At 43.5% G+C, this 20,520-nt stretch overlaps 1 protein-coding gene across 12 annotated transcripts in view; it reads right to left on the bottom strand.

Annotated features, from left to right (window-relative positions):
* KAT6B (lysine acetyltransferase 6B) overlaps nucleotides 1-9,054 on the bottom strand; it is a 217,042-nt gene extending 207,988 nt beyond the window's left edge. For 6 of the 12 annotated variants that reach the window (XM_056531264.1, XM_056531268.1, XM_056531267.1 and 3 more), the window contains exon 1: nucleotides 7,206-9,050. The gene's annotated coding sequence lies outside the window, so the exon portion shown is untranslated. Of the gene's footprint in view, nucleotides 1-7,205 lie in introns of all 12 variants that reach the window. The other 6 variants (XM_056531266.1, XM_056531271.1, XM_056531275.1 and 3 more) reach the window with 4 other exon arrangements.
* Nucleotides 9,055-20,520: the final 11,466 nt, after the last annotated feature.

Below are 20,520 nucleotides of genomic sequence, written 5' to 3'. Positions count from 1 at the left end.
TACCCCGTTAACGGCACATGGACGAGCATAGACGCCCATGGTCGTTATCGGGTTTAAAAAAAAAATAAATAAAATTACGTTTTCCCCTGGAGTACCACTTTAAGCAATAGATGGGGGCCCCAGCATGACATGGCACAATTTGTGTGTTGATTTAAGGAAAATCACAGCAAAACATGAAAAAAGCAGCAAGAAATGTAATCTGTGAACAAAGCCTCAGTAGGGGGTGTAAATCTACAGGGTGGGCCATTTATATGGATACACCTTAATAAAATGGGAACGGTTGGTGATATTAACTTCCTGTTTGTGGCACATTAGTATATGTGAGGGGGAAACTCTTCATGATGTGTGGTGACCATGTTGGCCATTTTGAATCCAACTTTAGTTTTTTCAATAGGAAGAGGGTCATGTGACATCAAACTTATTGGGAATTTCACAAGAAAAACACTGGTGTGCTTGGTTTTAACTTTATTCTTTCATGAGTTATTTACAAGTTTCTCTTTGTTTACAGCCATTGACATGTCGTCGAGGTTAACACGTGAGGAGCGGATAGAAATTGTGTTGATGTCTGTTGAACGCAGTAACCGGGTCATTGCAGCAGATTTCAATGCAAGACACCCTACGAGACCACCCATCTCCCATGCTACAGTTAGCAAACTGCTTGCTAAGTTTCGTGAAACTGGTTCAGTGTTGGATTTGCCAAAATGTTGACGCATGAAATCTGTCACTAATGAAGAAACATCAGTGGCTGTCCTAGCTTCATTCAGCAAGAGCCCACAGCGTAGCACTCGCCGCATGTCACTGGAGAGTGGCATTAGTCTAACATCCCTTCGGCGGATGTTAGCTACTCACAAAATGGCACCCTTACAAACTCCAGCTACTGCAGCATCTCAACGAGGATGACCCAGATGGGTGCACTGAATTTGCAGGATGGGCAAAACAAAAAATAGAACAGGACCCTCAGTTTATACAGAAGATTTTGTTCAGTGATGAGGCAAACTTTTATGTGAATGGTGAAGTTAACAAACAAAACCACCGCTTTTGGTCTGACACTAACCCACATTGGATAGATCCCTCCAAGACTGTTGGAACACAAAAATTGATGGTATGGTGTATGGGGTACAAAGATAGTGGGGCCATTCTTCATCAATGGAAACCTCAAGGCCACTGGATATGCAAAATTGCTACATGATGATGTGTTTCCCTCTTTATGCACTGAAGCTGGCACGTTCCCTGAGTTTTTCCAGCAAGATGGTGCACCACCACATTATGGGTGTCCGGTCCGAGCATTCCTAGATGAACAGTTTCCTGGAAAGTGGATTGGGCGTCATGGGCCAGTTGAACGGCCCCCATGGTCTCCCGATCTGACCCCCTTAGGCTAGGTTCAGACTACGGAATCTCCGGGCAGAAAATTTCCACCCGGAGATTCCGAGTGCAGCCAGCGCTGACTGAATCAGTCGGCGCTAGGACCGCGCGAACACTGCAGTCTCCAATAGACTGCGATGTGCTCCGCGCGGATTTCCGCCTGAAGAAAAAGCAACGCCTTTCTTCAGGCGGAAATTTCTAAGCGGATTTTCCGTTCACAAATTCCACAGTGTGAATTTGTGAACGGAAAACCATTCACTACACTATACATTTTAGCAAGTGGAATTTCCGCCTGCAATTTCAAAGCAGAATTGCAGGCGGAAATTCTGTAGTCTGAACCTAGCCTTAGACTTTTATCTTTGGGGTCATCTGAAGGCAATTGTCTATGCTGTTAAGATACGAGATGTGCAGCACCTGAAACTACGGATACTGGAAGCCTGTGCTAGCATTTCTCCTGCGGTGTTGCCATCAGTGTGGCAGAAGAGGGTTGCATTGACAATCCAACACAATGGGCAGCACATTGACCACAAGTGGTCATAAACTTGTAAATAACTCATGAAAGAATAAAGTTACATTAAAACCAAGCACATCATTGTTTTTCTTGTGAAATTCCCAACAAGTTTGTGTCACATGACCCTCTTCCTATTGAAAAAATGGCCAACTTGAATTCAAAATGGCCAACTTCAAAATGTCCGCCATGGTCACCACCCATCTTGAAAAGTTTCCCCCCTCACATATACTAATGTGCCACAAACAGGAAGTTAATATCACTAACCATTCCCATTTTATTAAGGTGTATCCATATAAATGGCCCACCCTGTACTATACATTCTGGCCAAATAGAGATAGCAGTAGCAATATATAGATAGAGCAGGGAGGGGTCTAGGAGCCAGCAGGCGTGATCTGGTGATTAAGTAATGAGGTCAGCCTGTAGTTCACAAGAAGTCAGTACCCTAAGGGCTCATTCACACAAACTGATCCACAGCATATTGTACACTGCGGACCCTACAGTGCTGCCTCCTCTGTGCCTGCCTATAGTGACAACACGCCACTATGAGCAGACAAGCTGCAATGTGCAGTGTACTCGCAGACATCACGGCCGCACCCCCTGATCCCTGAGCTAGGCCGAGAGCAGTCGTGATGTGTGCAAGTATACTGTGCATGCCCGAAGCGCATCGCAGCGTTTCTGACACTATGAGCAGGCACAGAGGAGGCAGCACTGTAGGGTCCATTGTCGGCAGATCCGCAGCGTGAAATATGCTGCAGATCCATCCGTGCGAATGAGCCCAAAGTGCTCTTTTACACGAGCGGATTTCCCGCTGTGTGTTTGAAAGGGGGCGGGCTCTCTACGGCTGTCTGCAGCAGATTTTCGGCTGCGGAATTTTCTCTGCGGAAAATCCGCCACAAGCCCCATTAACGTCAATAGGGTCTGCAGCAGATTTTCCCCAGCGGAAATGCCGCAGCCGAAAATCTGCTGCTGACAGCAGCGGAAAGCCCGCCCATATTCAAACACGCAGCGGGAAACCCGCAAATAAATCCACTCGTATGAACTAAGTTTAAGGCTAGGTTTTCACACAGGTTTTTTTCCTGCCATCATCTTGGAAACCCGTCAGTGGATCCATGAGGAAGGAGAAGTATAAGTCCTTCTCTCCCTATATTTCCCATTCCTTTTAAATACACTTCTGGCTTTGGCTCAAAAACTGCAGTGATAGTATTACAAAAAAAAAACCTATGTGGAAATCTAACCTAAGCGTGATCGGCACAAAGAGCGGAGAGAGAAACTCTCAGCTATGCGATCTGCTCCCCCCTAATTCTAGAAACTGATCAAAACTTTTGACATGTCTCCAGTACACGTTTTTTTGTATCTCCCCCCCCCAACCTCTTAAATATTGACAGACAGGTACATTCTAAGGGTATGTTTACATTGAGTAATATGAACAGAATCGCCGCCAGCAGAATTCAGCGAGCGGAGATTCCATCTGGCAGCCACCGAAATACTTTGGCGGTAGAACCGTGCGGCACTGCGCCATCACCATTGACGGCTACGCAGTGCTTGCGGACTTCCGCACAAAGAATGAACATGTTCTTTCTTTGCTCAGACCAATTTTAGCGCCCGAATTCTCCACCGCTGAAATACCACACAGTGTGACCGGGTCCATGGAAGACCCATTCACACTAATGTTAGGAGTTCACACCGTGGAATTCTACCTAATTACTCAGTGTTAATATACCATTAAGGGGTCTGTCTGAAGTGATGTTCACGTTTCAATTCTGCTGCAGTTTTGCAGTGCATTTTCCAGAATTGAGGTAAAACCTCCGGTAGAAGACATTACTGTACACTCAGCGAAGGACGCTGCAGCCAGTGTTCACACACACACACATTTCTTGCACACTACTGAGGCCAGTGATTGGCTGCAGCCTCCTATTCTAAGAGTACGGGGACATCACTGGAGCACTCTGAAAAGGCACAGCTGAACTGAAAGCAAGCAGAGGTGCTTCAATAGTTTTTATTTTTGTTTTCCCTTCCATTTCCCGCCTCTTGCAATCAAACTAAATCCCATTTAAGGCTGCATTCACATCTCGTTTTTGCAATACAGTTGCCGTATCCCATTTCTGTACAAAAAAAAAACTTATGTCTGTCTCCAAACTGGACCGAAACGTATGCAACCGTATATGCCTCCGCACGTTTTTAAAACGTATACGGTTTGAAAACGGATGTCCGTTTGCATACGTTTCCCTTGAAAAAAAAAAACTGATACAGTTTTAGGTTTGTCAACATTTTAAATAACTTTTTTTATTGAATTTCCCAAAAAATTTAAAAAAAAATAAAATAAATAAATGAAAAACAGCATTGTGCAAACCGGATGTAACCGTACGCACATACGGTTGAATCAGGCTACCATAGAACTCCATTTTAAAATAACCGTATACAGGTTGGATACGGTTTTTGACCGGGACACAAAACTGTAGTAGACTACGGTTTGATGTACCGTTAAAAACCGTATAAACCCGTAAATGATGCAAAACGTACATAACCTGATGCTACGGTTGGCATACGGTTTACAATGAAATGTCTATATATACGGTTTGCAATAAGGTTTGATACGTTTTTTTTCAACGAAACCGGATACGGCAACCGTATTGTAAAAACGAGATGCGAATGCAGCCTAAGCTGCACAAAAAAAGTATGTGGCTGTTTTAATATCATACAAGTTAGAGGTGCTTTAAGAGGAATACTGTAGATTAGGACAAAACGGTCCATTCACTGTCACTCGTGACTGTCCATTTTGTAGGTTAAGATCCAACACAAAATTCCTCCAAATTCAGCAGAGTCAAGAAGGCGCTTGAAACCAAGGTAAAAGGTAAACTTCTACTTTATTCCCACAAGGCAACACGTTTCGTGGAGGTTCCGCTTCATCAGGCCTGATGAAGCGGAACCTCCGCAAAACGCGTTGCATTGTGGGAATAAAGTAGAAGTTTACCTTGGTTTCAAGCGCCTTCTTGACTGCTGAATTTGGAGGAATTTTGTGTTGGATCTTTGTCTATGAAAGGTGGAGCGGCTGCTGGAACTCTATATTATCTATACCCCTATCCATGGTTGTACTTGGACACAGTACAACCACTTCTGGTAAGTGCAAATTCACACGCTGCGTTACCTGTATGCCCTGAGATATTACACTACGGAGCGCATCCTGTTCTGTGTGTTTTTTTATTCCATATTGTAGGTTCGGCGCTATTTAAGACAATAAGCAAATAGGCACTTTACTGCGGTCATAGGCGAAGTCCCATTGACACAAACAGTCCCGCGACTTCTCAGAATTCCCATTGAAATCAATGGCAGGGTGTTGCTCGGCAGAACTCTCCACAGCGTGAACAGGGCCTTAAAGTGTACCTGTCGTCAACAAAAACTTTTTATATAATGTAGATAATGCCATTATATGTATATTTGTAATACACAATGGTTAAAAAATGTGTATATTTTTGGGTGAAAAAATGCTGTCCCTGCAGCTATTGTCTGTATGGGTCTATGAGGAGTACAAATACAGGAAGTGTGGGCAGGAGAAGCAGGGCTCTGTGCAGACTCATTGCTTGTCAATCATCCTGATGTTTGAGCCGGGACAATGTTATAGAGCTCACTGCACAGAGCCCCGCTTGTCCTCAGTGCACAGAGCCCCGCTTGTCCTCAGTACACAGAGCCCCGCTTGTCCTCAGTACACAGAGCCCCGCTTGTCCTCAGTACACAGAGCCCCGCTTGTCCTCCCCCACTTCCTGTGTTTGGACTCCTCATAGAGACACACAAACAATAGCTGTAGGGACAAAAATATACACCATTTTTAACCAAAATGTATATTACAAATATACATATAATGGTATTATCTACATCATATAAAAAGTTTTTGTTGACGACAGGTACACTTTAAAATGCACTTTAGAGTCGTTTTCCAATTGTCAGCCCCCAGATAGTAAAATAACAATATCCTTTACTCTGATGTTTATATTCCAGCCACAATAATGTGTATTGTATTGGTGTCACGTGGCGGCCAACGGTTACAAGCCATGTTGATGTTCCATCCATAGGACACAATGTGCAGAGATTGTCCAAAGCAGTCACATGGGTTACTATGGGTAAGTGCATTACAAAGTTCTTGGATCACACCAGCGTCTTGGATTACAGTGGAGCCCCTCCGAGATCCTGCCAGTTCAGGCACTGGGTGGGAAATTCCTTCTTTGTGAAAACACTAGAGGGCTGTCAGAGACGCTGATCCGCCAAGTGCACAGCTATGGGCAGAGATTCCCTCACATCGCTGGGAGAAAAGAGGTTGTGCACCCTATAGATTATAGGGCATCTGGTGCAGCATGAAGCGGACCGCTAAACAGATGATTCCCTTGTATATATAAAAGGACAATTGTGACCTCTGCGATATTTCTCTCTATACAAGTCACAGGGACTGTGCAATGACTTACAGCAGCACAAATCCTTCTCCTGTGCATCAGTGTGGACCAGTTTCCCAACCAAGGTACCTCCAGATGTTGCAAAACTACAACTCCCAGCATGCCCGGACAGCCTTCGGCTGTCCGGGCATGCTGGGAGTTGTAGTTTTGCAACAGCTGGAGGCACCTTAGTTGGGAAACACTGGTGTTGACTTTCGATGGCTGAGGATACCTTACACTAGAGACAAGCAGTGAGAAGTTTCTGCTCTACACAATATCAGTTTCCAGTCCTTCCCTATTCACTGACAGTCAGCAGAGATCCCGAAAACAGTGAAGATTCCAAACAATCTGCTGAACGTTCCACATCCTATAGGGAGTGCAGAAATGTGTGAGACCCCCAGGGGGCAGAGGAGGGGTTAACCAGTTCTCCGTGCTTATTACACTCTTATGACACCACTTAGCGGTCAACAGTATTTAAAGACGTGTGGCGCCCCCCAGAGGCGGTGACGGAGAACACGACCCCGGGATGTGGGCTGATGTCATAATGAACAGGTGTAATTATGGAACCGCAGAGTGACGAGCACACAATGACACCGCACAGCATTGTATGGTGCCGTACAGACCACAACACAGCCGGTACCGCACCATGGACAGCGTACGGACAGCGCAGGAGAGACTGCGCACACACGCTCGTCCCAGGCTGTGATACCCCTCACTAATCTCTCACACACCGGCACAGCCCGTACATAAACACAGGCTAAACTGGTCACTTGATGACGTCACCGCCGCATCATCTACTCATGACGTCACGCGCGCCCAGCATGACGTCACAGACATGACAGCCACCTCCCCCTCCCAGAACAGCAAGCGAACAGACTCCCATTCACTGAGAGGTGCTCTCCAGCACTCACCCGGTTTCGACAACAACGTTAAGAATCCACCGCCATTTTGTTGCGCCGTGTTCGGGTCCGACATGACACTGATTACACCGAGCCTCATTACACCTCACCTACCTCGCCGGCCCCGCCCCCTTGCTATGCTAATTGGCTCAAGTGGCTGTCAGTTATACATTTCCATAAATCCTTCGGCGGTATAGGCAGTGAGGGGGGCGGGGCTGATAGGCTAATGAGTTGTACCAGTTGTTGCCGCCTTCCCCGAACGCTTGTTATGGGATTGTGGAGCTGTGATTGGAGGAGGCGCGTGGCGTGGGCGGGACCACGGCCGGGAAGGATGATTAGTTGGGAGTGCGGTTGTTTTATTTTGTTTGTGGCTCGTGCTGGCTCGTGCTCTGCCGTCAGTTGCTTGTGACGGGCGGGAAACCTGGTGTGTCGCTTGGCTGTCCCGACACATGTCAAGGCAACCTGTGACGGTAGCGGACATGACTGAAACATCAGCATTGTATAATCATTTATTTCTTGTGCTTATCCTCTATGTATTAGACGTATCACTATGTGAGGGGCAGCCCACAGGGGATGGCACAAAAGAATGTTCATACGAAAACCATCTATCTGTCAATTGATATAAGTTTTCAGGATGAGGCAATTAATTATCTGTCACAGTGGGATGCGTGATATAGGAGTATGGACAGCTACAGCCCCATTGTTTGTCGTCGTCGTCGCCTATCCACAGGATGGAAGTATCTGTAGAGGTCTGACTGACGGGACCCCTGTGGGGACACGAGTCTAATGTCAGCAGATCCATTTCATCTGTGTGAGAGCCGTCGGATATTGCCAAGTACACACAAGATAACTAAATACAAGCCAGTAAAGTCAATGGTGCCTCTATGAGCAGTATATACACCAGCATCCCATTTTGACAGATTGATATATATGTGAGACATATTGGAAAATAGTAATGTGAACCATTTGTGTTTCCAGGATGACCGTTGTATGTTGAAACCATTGTATGTTGAGACCATAACTCTATGGAAACCTGGTAATTGGTTCTGAAGCCACCAAAATGTCATCCAAAAAATATAAAAAAGGGAGTATTAACCCCTTAAGGACTGTTTTTTTTTCCATTTTTGCATTATCGTTTTTTGCTCCTTGCCTTTAAAAAATCATAACTCTTTCAATTTTGCACCTAAAAATCCATATGCGGGTTTATTTTTTGCGCCACCAATTCTACTTTGTAATGACATCAGTCCTTTTGCCCCAAAATCTACGGTGAAACGGAAAAATCACAAATCATTGTGAGACAAAATTGAAAAAAAAAAAAAAACGCCGTTTTGTAACTTTTGAGGGCTTCCGTTTCTACGTAGTAAATTTTTCAGTAAAAATGACACCTTATCTTTATTCTGTAGGTCCATATGATTAAAATGAATACCCTACTTATATAGGTTTGATTTTGTCATACTTCTGGAAAAAATCATAACTACATGCAGGAAAATTAATACGTTTAAAATTGTCATTTCTGACCCCTATAACTTTATTTTTCTGTGTATGGGACGGTATGAGGGCTCATTTTTTGCGCCGTGATCTGAAGTTTTTAACGGTACCATTTTTGCATTGATAGGACTTATTGATTGCTTTTTATTCATTTTTTTCATGATATAAAAAGTGACCAAAAATGCACTATTTTGGACTTTGGAATTTTTTCGCGCGCACGCCATTGACCGTGCCGTTTAACGATATATTTTTATAACTCGGACATTTCCGCATGCGGCGATACTATATATGTTTATTTTTATTGAAACTTTTGATTCAAACTTTTAATAGGGGAGGGGTTAAATGATCTTTATTCACTTTTTTTTTTGGCAGTGTTATAGCTCCCATAGGGACCAATATAACACTGCACACACTGATCTTTTACATTGATCACTGGTTTCTCATAAGAAACCAGTGATCGATGATTCTGCCGCTTGACTGCTCATGCCTGGATCTCAGGCATTGAGCAGTCATTCGGCGATCAGACAGCGAGGAGGCAGGTAGGGACCCTCCTGCTGTCCTGTAAGCTGTTCGGGATGCCGCTATTTCGCCGCGGCTATCCCGAACAGCCCACTGAGATAACCGGCATACTTTCACTTTAGACGCGGCGTTCAACTTTGAACGCAGCGTCTAAAGGGTTAATAGCTACGGGTCCCGGCCGTTGTTAGAGGCCGGGCCCGAACCGCTATGATGCGGGGCCATGCCGTGGCCCCGCGTAATAGATCAGGAGAGGACTCATGACGTAACGTTACGTCATTGGTCCTTAACAGGTTAAACAAAGATAAGTAGATAACTAATAGAGATAAAGCAAATCCTTACATATAAAAGAAAGAAAAAGCTGCTGGGAGCTTTAAATCACTGTCTATGTAGAGGAAAGGAGCTTCTTCAGCGTCCTGTACAGTACACACAATGGCCGGCATTTATCATTGTAGGTGTAAGTGAAGCATTTATCATTGTAGGTGTAAGTGAAGCATTTATCATTGTAGGTGTAAGTGAAGCATTTTTCTACATCTTTTCTTTGTGTGCTGGTAATGTGTAGGAGCACCAAATTTATTTAACGGTCACAGAGCATTTGATAAATTTTGTGCAGGTCACATTTTCTGAAATTTCTCTCTTCACATACACCAAAAAGCTAAGCTAAGTCTGGGCTGGTGTAGTTTTAGAGACTTTTCAGTGGCTTTGCACCTTTTCACAAAAAGGTGCAGTTCATAAATCCCTTCCATATTATGTGTATTGCCAAAATCAGTGGATTGCAACTCAAAATCAGCAGAAAAGTGTAAACCAAAAGGTGCAAATAAACCCGGCTTGCGCCTTTTATAGACACAAAAAACTGTCTAAAGACATGTCCTAAAATAGTAAAAAAGAGCCGCCCTTAACCTCTTCAGGACATAGGGCGTATGGATACGCCCTGCATCCCGAGTCCTTAAGGACCGAGGGCGTATCCATACGCCCGTGGGAATTCTGGCCCCCACCGCTAGCCGGAGGGGAGCCGGTGCCGGATGCCTGCTGAAATCGTTCAGCAGGCATCCCGGCATATCGCCCAGGGGGGTCATTATGCCCCCCCCCCCTTGTCGGTGATCGCCGCAGATCGCTGGACAATTCAGTCCAGCGATCTGCGGCGATTCCGGGTCAATCGGGTCTCCAGTGACCCGGTGACCCGGAATTACTGGCTGTGTCAGAGACGGCCCCGAACAGCCAGAGCCTGCAGGGGTGAGGTGGCACTGGTGCGGGTGTCACTCCCGCACCCGCTCCGCCCCTCTTCCGGAGGACGTGAGCGGGTGCAGGACGTGCACCCCGGGTGCTGGGGACCCCGATCCCCGACATCAATGTTGGGATCGGGGCCCCAGGAGCAACGGCGGCGAGGGACTGACCTCATGCGGCTGGATCGTTGGAGGGGAGTGACAGCCTCCTGCTGTTGCTTAGCAACAGCTCCCAGCATGCCCTTTTTGCATGCTGGGAGCTGTTGCTAAGCAGTTAGCAACAGCAGGAGGCAGACCACCAGAACTCCCAGCATTCCCTTATGGGCATGCTGGGACTTATGGTTTTGCAACAGCTGGAGGCACATTTTTTCTATGGAAAAGTGTACCTTCAGCTGTTGTATAACTACAACTCCCAGCTTGCACAAACAGCTAAAGTGCATGCTGGGAGTTGTAGTGGTGCATCTGCTGGTTGCATAACTACAACTCCCAGCAGGCCCGTTGGCTGTCGGTGACTGCTGAGAGTTGTAGTTTTGCAACAGCTGAAGGCACACTGGTTGTGAAACAGTTTTTTTTTACCTAACTCTGCAACAGCTGGTGTGCCTCCAGCTGTTGCAAACTACAACTCTCAGCAGTCACCGTACACCATGCACCGTACATGCTGGGAGTTGTAGTTTTGCAACAGCTGGAGGCACACTGATTGTGAAACACTGAGTTAGGTCACAAACTCAGTGATACATAACCAGCGTGCCTACAGTTGTTGCAAAACTACAACTCTCAGCAGTCACCGACAGCCAACGGGCATGCTGGGAGTTGTAGTTATGCAACAGCTGGATGTCCGTCCCCCCCCCCCCAATGTGAACGTACAGGGTACACTCACATGAGCGGAGGATTACAGTAAGTATCTGGCTGCAGGTTTGAGCTGCCGCAAACTTTCTGCTGCAGCTCAAACTGCCAGCGAGAAACTACTGTGAACCCCCGCCCGTGCGACTGTACCCTAAAAACACTACACTACACTAACAAAAAATAAAATAAAAAGTAAAAAACACTACATATACACATACCCCTACACAGCCCCCCTCCCCTCCCCAATAAAAATGAAAAACGTCTGGTACGCCACTGTTTCCAGAACGGAGCCTCCAGCTGTTGCAAAACAACTCCCAGTATTGTCGGACAGCCGTTGACTGTCCAGGCATGCTGGGAGTTTTGCAACAGCTGGAGGCACCCTGTTTGGGAATCACTGGCGTAGAATTCCCCTATGTCCACCCCTATGCAAGTCCCTAATTCAGGCCTCAAATGCGCATGGCGCTCTCACTTTGGAGCCCTGTCGTATTTCAAGGCAACAGTTTAGGGTCACATATGGGGTATCGCCGTACTCGGGAGAAATTGTGTTACAAATTTTGGGGGGTATTTTCTGCTTTTACCCTTTTTAAAAATGTAAAATTTTTGGGAAAACAAGCATTTTAGGTAAAAAAAAATTTTTTTTTTACATATGCAAAAGTCGTGAAACACCTGTGGGGTATAAAGGTTCACTTAACCCCTTGTTACGTTCCCCGAGGGGTCTAGTTCCCAAAATATAATGCCATGTGGGTTTTTTTTTTTGCTGTCCTGGCACCATAGGGGCTTCCTAAATGCGGCATGCTCCCAGAGAAAAATTTGCTTTCAAAAAGCCAAATGTGACTCCTTCTCTTCCGAGACCTGTAGTGCGCCAGCAGAGCACTTTTCACCCCCATATGGAGTGTTTTCTGAATCGGGAGAAATTGGGCTTCAAATTTTTAGGGGTATTTTCTGCTATTACCCTTTTTAAAAATGAAAAATTTTTGGGAAAACAAGCATTTTAGGTAAAAATTTTTTTTTTTTTTTTACATTTGCAAAAGTCGTGAAACACCTGTGGGGTATTAAGGTTCACTTTATCCCATGTTACATTCCCCGAGGGGTCTAGTTTCCAAAATGGTATGCCATGTGTTTTTTTTTGCTGTTCTGGCACCATAAGGGCTTCCTAAATGCAACATGCCCCCCAAAAACCATTTCAGAAAAACGTACTCTCCAAAATCCCCTTGTCGCTCCTTCACTTCTGAGCCCTCTACTGCGCCCGCCGAACACTTTACATAGACATATGAGGTATGTCCTTACTCGAGAGAAATTGGGCTACAAATACAAGTAAACATTTTGTCCTTTTACCCCTTGTAAAAATTCAAAAATTGGGTCTACAAGAACATGTGAGTGTAAAAAATGAAGATTGTGAATTTTCTCCTTCACTTTGCTGCTATTCGTGTGTAACACCTAAAGGGTTAAAACACTTACTGAATGTCATTTTGAATACTTTGGGGGGTGCAGTTTTTATAATGGGGTCATTTATGGGGTATTTCTAATATGAAGACCCTTCAAATCCACTTCAAACCTGAACTGGTCCCTGAAAAATACTGAGTTTGAAAATTTTGTGAAAAATCGGAAAATTGCTGCTGACCGTTGAAGCCCTCTGGTGTCTTCCAAAAGTAAAAACTCATCAATTTTATGATGCAATCATAAAGTAGACATATTGTATATGTGAACCAAAAAAAAATGTATTCGTAATATCCATTTTCCTTACAAGCAGAAAGCTTCAAAGTTAGAAAAATGCAAAATTTTCAAATTTTTCATCAAATTTACGGATTTTTCACCAAGAAAGGATGCAAGTATCGACAAAAATTTACCACTATGTTAAAGTAGAATATGTCACGAAAAAACAATCTCGGAATCAGAATGATAACTAAAAGCATTCCAGAGTTATTAATGTTTAAAGTGACAGTGGTCAGATGTGCAAAAAACGCTCCGGTCCTTAAGGCCAAAATGGGCTCCGTCCTGAAGGGGTTAATTGGTGTCCAAAGGAGCAGCTAACTGTGGCACAGGTTAAGAGTAATACAGAACATGTAATACCTCCCTGTACTGTAGGGGGCGCTACCAGACAGGAATTCAGTGCATACGCTTCAGTAATACAGGGGTTTTACCAGTAAAATGCCCATTCTGATTGGTCAGTTCTTCCAGCCATTGAAATGTTTCGCAGATCTGGACTGTCTATAGCATTGTATGTTTTTTAAGTTACAATAGTCCAGAAAAGACCATTGTATGTTGAAACTATTGTATGTTGAGGCCATTGTAAGTTGAGGGATCACTGTATAGCCACTTACCTCTTTATAGACTTTTCTAGGCATTATGTAGCTGATCCCTCAGGCTGGGTTGACATCACGTTTTAGGCAATATGGAACCGCAAACGGCTGGGGGGAGCTAAAACCAGGCGCTCCTGTATCCCTGCCATTTGCGGCCCGTATGTAATGTATTTCAATGAGCTGACCGGAGTGAAACGCTGACCACGGTTTTAGGTCCGGCGGGAAAACCGCATATGGGGCAAAATTAAGCTGACTGGAGTCAGCGTTTCGATCCAGTTGGCTCATTGAAATACATTACATACGTCCTGTATTGCCTAAAACGTGATGTGAACCCAGCCTCACTGAGCTTGTAAAAGAAAACAGTCAGCCTGTTCACCCACATTAAACCAAATATTATATCTATTTGCTCTTCCATCCCTCTTTGAACTCTCTTTTTGTCTTGTTACATTGTTTCCCCCCTCATTTTTGTTATCGGTGGGGCAGTTTTTTATTGTGTTAGCCGGCTGTTCTAGATTGGACTAATATTTTGTAATTAAATGTTTTATCATATCTGTAATGTTCCTTGGGCCCCCTCTTCATGGTTGGAGTCGTTTGAGCAGGTCTATCCTTACTTCTTGAGTGGTTACTGAATCTTGTTTGCCCTTTTGCTTCTGTAACCTTTGCCTAGTTTTGCTCTTCTGATAATATTGTATGTAATTTCTGTCTTTTGAGGACCTATGGGGGAGATTTACCGTAACAACCTGTGTAGAGGAAAAGTTGCAGAGTTTCCCATAGCAACCAATCAGATTGATTCTTTCATTTTTCAGAAGGTTTTTCAAAAATAATTATTTTTTTCCAAAAATACAATTTGATAGGGGGAGGTGCCTAAAACTTAACTTTTAATTCACCAGATAAAATTCACCACAAAAATGATAATCCAGTGCTCAAATTGACCAACACCAACTTAAAGTAGGTATCCTGTGCGGAAAAACGTATCCCCTATCCTAAGGATAGGGGATAAGTTTCAGATTGGGGTGGGGTCAGACTGCTGGGGCCCCCCACGATCTCCTGTACGGGGCCCCACGTGATCTCCTGTACAAGGCCCCGGCAACCTGCAGGAAGGGGGTGTGTTGACCACCACACGAAGCGTGAGCTGACACGCCCCCTCAAAGCGCTGTCTTCGGCAATCTCCGGCTCTGCCATAGCGATGTATTGAGGGGTCGTGTCGGCCGCCGCTTCATGGGGTGGTTGACACCCGCTATCTGGCCAGTGAGCTGGGGCCCCGTACAGGAGATCTCGGGGGGCCCCAGCGGTCGGACCCCCTGCGATCTGAAACTTATCCCCTATCCTTAGGATAGGGGATACGTTTTTCAGCACTGGACTACCCCTTTAAACATAATAAATAAGATTGAGGACCAAAATAGGAATGCTCAATCCCAAATTAGATATGTATAAAATGTTCATAAATGTTCTATCATGAGCAACTCCACTTAATTATACCCAACGCGTTTCAACCAGTTTTAACTGGCATCCTCAGGGGATATACACAATGGTTTCTCTGATACTATAATGTATTAGCTCAGTATATTTTAACCATATCATAACTTGAGAGCTTCATGAATATATAGTGCTTCAAAGCCTCTTATCAATTACTCATATTAAGATATATTTTATATTCCCAGACAATATAAATAATAATATATATGGTCAAATATAGATGTCGATGTGCCTCCGGGGTGCTTAATCCCAACTGATCACCCTTAACCCTTTAAGGATGGTGGGCGTATCCATACACCCCTGTTTTAAAGTCCTTAAGGACTGAGGGCATATGGGTACGCCCGTGGGAATTTCGGTCCCCGCCACTAGCCAATCGGGGACTGGACCGGGATGGCTGCTGAAATCATTCAGCAGGCACTTCGCTCAGGGGGGTCTTGTTTGGGAATCACTGGTGTTGAATACCCCTATGTCCACCCCTAATTTAGTCCTCAAATGCGCATGGCGCTCTTCCACTTCGGAGCCCTGTCGTATTTCAAGGAAACAGTTTAGGGCCACATATGGGGTATTTTCGTACTCGGGAGCAATTGAATTACAAATTTTGGGGGGCTTTTTCTCCTTTTACCCCTTATGAAAAGGAAAAGTTGGGGTCTACACCAGCCTGTTTAGTGTAAAAAAAAAAAAAAAGTTTTACACTAACATGCTGGTGTTGCCCCATACTTTTTATTTTCCCAAGAGGTAAAAGGAAAAATTTGTAACTTAATTTCTCCTGAGTACAGAAATACCCCATATGTTGGCATAAAATGCTCTGCGGACGCACAACAAGGCTCAGGAGTGAGAGCGCACTATGTACATTTGAGGCCTAAACTGGTGATTTGCACAGGGGTGGCTGCTGGTTACAGCGGTTCTGACATAAAAGTAAAAAAAAAAAAAAATACCCACGTGTGACCCCATTTTGGAAACTACACCCCTCACGGAACATAACAAGGGGTATAGTGAGCCTTAACACCCCACAGGTGTTTGACAAATTTTCATTAAAGTTGGATGGGAAAATTAAAGGAGTAGTCCAGTGGTGACCCAGTGGTGACCAACTTATCCCCTATCCTAAGGATAGGGGATAAGTTGCAGATCGCGGGGGGTCCGACCGCTGGGGTCTCCACGAAGCGGCGGCCGACACGCCCCCTCAATACAACTCTATGGCAGAGCCGAAGCGCTGCCTTCGGCAATCTCCGGCTCTGCCATTGAGATGTATTGAGGGGGCGTGTCGGCCACCGCTTCGTGCGGGGGTCGACACCCGCTATCTGGCCGGAGAGCCGGGGCCCCTTACAGAGAGATCGCAGGGGGCCCCTTACAGAGAGATCGCAGGGGACCCCAGTGGTCGGACCCCCCGCGATCTCAAACTTATCCCCTATCCTTAGGATAGGGGATACGTTTTTCACCGCTGGACTATCCCTTTAAGACACATTTTTTTTTAAGTAAAATGCCGGTGTTACCCTAAATTTTTCATTTTCACAAGGGAAAATAGGAAAAAAAAGCCCCCCAAAATTTGTAACCCCATTTCTTCTGAGTAAGAACATACCGCCATTGGGCTTTTAGAGAGAAAATGTGTCCGGAATCGAAGGCCACGTGTTTACAAAGCCCCCATGATGCCAGAACAATGGACCCCCTACACATGTGACCCTATTTTGGAAACTACACCCCTCAAGGAATGTAATAAAGGGTACAGTGAGCATTTACGGCCCACAGGCGTCTGACAGATTTTTGGAACAGTGGTCCGTGAAAATGAAAAATGTAAGTAACGACGAAAATTTACCACTATGTTAACCCCTTAAGGACTCAGCGTTTTTCAGTTTTTGCATTTTCATTTTTTCCTCATCACCTTCTAAAAATCATAGCGCTTTCAATTTTGCACATAAAATTCCATATGATGGCTTATTTTTTGCGACACCAATTCTACTATGCAGTGACATTAGTAATTTTACCCAAAAAAGCACGGCGAAATGGAAAAAATTCATTGTGCAACAAAATTGAAGAGAAAGTTTCATTTTGTCATTTTTGGGGGCTTCCGTTTCTATGGAGTGCCTTTTTCGGTAAAAAATGACACCTTTTCTTTATTCTGTAGGTCCATACGATTAAAATGATACCCTCCTTATATAGGTTTGATTTTGTCTTACTTCTGAAAAAAATCATAACTACATGCAGGAAAATTTATTCGTTTAACTATAACTTTTTTATTTTTCTGTGTACGGGCCGGAATGAGGGCTCGTTTTTGCGCCGTGTTCTGAAGTTCTTATTGGTACCATTTTTGTATTGATTGGACTTTTTGATCGCTTCTTATTCATTTTTTTTTTATGATCTAAAAAGTGACCATAAGTAAACGATTTCACTTTTTTTTTGCAGTGTTATAGCTTCCATAAGGATCTATAACACTGCACACACTGATCTTTTACCTGATCCCTGCAAAGCCATAGCTTTGCATGGATCAGCGTAATAGGGGGTTGATTGCTCAATCCTGTAGCAATCAAATGCCGATCGGATGCGACGGAGGAAGGTAAGGGGGCCTCCGTTCGCGTCCTAGCTGATCGGGACATCGCGATTTTATCGCGATAGTCCCGATCAGCCTGACTGAGCTGCCGGGAAGCTTTTACTTTCATTTTCGACACAGCAATCAACTTTTTTTTTTCTCTCTTATTACCACCACATATTACAAAAAAAGAATACAATATTTTATACAATTTTTTTCTTTTTGTACCCTCCTCCCACCCATCCCCCCACCCCCTATCCCCCCTAGAGGAAGAAGGAGAAAAGAGAAAAAATAAAATTAAAATAAAAAAAAGGAAGAAGGAAAAGGTCAAAAATGTCTTATCGGACCCCGCGGCTCAGCTTTTTAGTTCTCTATATCTCAATTCTATATTCCCTCTTCCACCCCTCCCTCCATTGATGCACACTCGGGCCTGTTACAGATATCCACTGTTTAACTATAATTAATCTGGCATAAAAAAGTGACTTTTGAATTTTTTTCCCCCAATCCCTTTTAATTCTGTCCCAATATCACCTCTCAGGATCGCATTTATTGGTGTTAATTTTATTCTAATCTTCCAACTTTTCTCAACTAATTGTATAACTTCTCCCCAAAATGTCTTTATTTCTGGACATGTCCAAAGCATATGCAACAATCCTGACTCTTCTTGCCCACATTTTGAGCAGGCACTCAAGTTCTTTTTATCTATTTTATGCAAAAAGAGAGGTGTATAGTACAGCCTATAAACTATATTAAACTGTATCACCCTATGATTCGCATTTAATGGAATAAAATTAATTCTTTTGTGTATTTTTCCCCACTGTGCTTCTTCTATCTCACCCAATTCTTTTTGCCATATTTTTCTACTGTGATGATTTCTCTTTAATATAGAAAATATATTAAGTGCTCTATATATCTTTGACAACTCTTTTTTCCCATCTCTGTATTCACCATCTTATCAAAAAAACTACCTTTTACTATTTCTACTTTCTTCCCCTTATCTACCGTATCTTTTACTATACCTTTTAATCTCATATATTCAAACAATGTCCCAACCCCAACTTCTCTACCCTTTTTTAACTCTATTATTCTAAATGAGGGCTATATCCAATATCCCAGTTATTCCCACCTCCCTTTTTACCATTTTCCACGTTCTTTTCAAGGCAGCTATTGTTATACAGTTTTTCCATCCTTTCTCTTCTAATTGCCCTGACTCCAGTAACTGGTAAATATCATCATATGATCCTCTACATCGTTCCATCAAATACTCAATCATATGTGATCTCCTCCAGTCCCTAATAAAGTATAATTGGGAAGCTAAAAAATACTTTTTCACCTCCGGAAACGCCATTCCCCCTTCTCTTCTGGGTAGACATAAAGAATGCTTCGGCCCCATATCAAAGCATTGAAGATTGACAGCATTCTTTTCAAAAAAATGTCATCACACCAAATGGGTGAAGCACTAAATACGTATAATATTTTCGGCAACATAATAGTTTTAATTAATATCATTCTGTCTGCTTTAGAAATTTTGAAGTCGCTCCATATTTTAATTTTCTTTTCCATGTTCTTTATTAAGGGTTCTAGGTTTAATTTATAATGATCTTCTAATTTACCTGAGATTTGTATACCTAAGTATTTAAAGTGCTCGTCTTTTTTTAATATTTTTATTTTGTTTTCTATGAATATATTATTCTCCCCCAATGGAAGGAGTACTGATTTGAACCAGTTTATTTCAAACCCTGAGAAACTCCCATATTCCTTGATAATCTCCATCACTCCAGTCAGATCCGACTGTTTTTCCAAAAAAAGCAGGATATTGTCTGCATGTAAGGATATTTTGTCCTCTCTCCCCCTTGCACCAAACCCGCCAATCTCCTTCTCCTCTCTGATCTTAACAGCCAAAAGTTCCATGCTCATAGCAAACAGCAAGGGGGAGAGAGGGCATCCGTGCCTGGTGCCTCTTGAGAGCAAAAATTGCTCCGATAATTTCCCATTGATCGACACTCTTGCCTTAAGTTCGGAGTATAACAGTCGGATCATGTCTATATATGTTTTCCCAAAGCCGCATTTTTCTAATACTGCCCACAAGAACTCCCACTTCACCCTGTCGAAAGCCTTAGTGGCATCTAAAGACAGGATGGAGTGGTATTCCCCTCCCTGTAATTTTGCCATATCTATATTCGTAAGGACTCTATATATATTGTGTCTGGCCATTCTTCTCAGGATAAACCCGCACTGATCTTCCTGAATTAACTCTGTAATATTACTCTGTAATCTAATGGCTAATGCTTTGGCGAAAATCTTGATATCCGTATTTATTAACGATATGGGTCTATATGACCCCATATCCTCTTTATCTTTTCCCTCTTTCAGGATCAATACTATAACCGCTTCCCGCGTTGAGTCCGGGAATTTCCCGGTCACCATGCTGGTCTCAATCACTCTATGTAATGCCGGGATCAAAATTCCGCCAAACCTTCTATATACCTCAAAGGGTAGTCCATCGCTTCCAGGTGTTGTATTACCCCTAATTTGATCTAGCGCTTTATTCAGTTCTATTCTAGTTAATGGAGCATCTAAGGTTTGTTTTTCCATTTCGGGGAGTCTAGGGAGTTCCATTTGGTCCAAATAATTTTGCGTTTCCTTTCTTTCCTTATTATATTCAGCTCTATATAACAACTCATAATATTCTCTAAATTCCCTTATTATTTCCTTTTTTTCTATACACCAATCTCCTTCTTTATTCCTTATCCCAGAAATTCTTTGCTTAGTGTGTTGATTTGAGACAATTGCCATCAAATACTTGTTAGGCTTCCCTGCCTGTACAAATCTTTGCTGGCCTTGAAAAATCTATTTATTTTTACTCTTTTCCAACATATATTCATTAAATTCATTTTGTAGCTTATTTAATTTTTCCTTACTCTCTTCTGATGAATTTTGTGTATATTCCTTCTCTGTAT

Source organism: Hyla sarda, chromosome 7 (genome assembly GCF_029499605.1).
Source record: "Hyla sarda isolate aHylSar1 chromosome 7, aHylSar1.hap1, whole genome shotgun sequence".
In the NCBI taxonomy this organism is placed as follows: Eukaryota; Metazoa; Chordata; class Amphibia; order Anura; family Hylidae; genus Hyla; species Hyla sarda.
The sequence above is the reverse complement of the archived record's forward strand: the minus strand, read 5'-3'. Positions and strand labels throughout refer to the sequence as shown.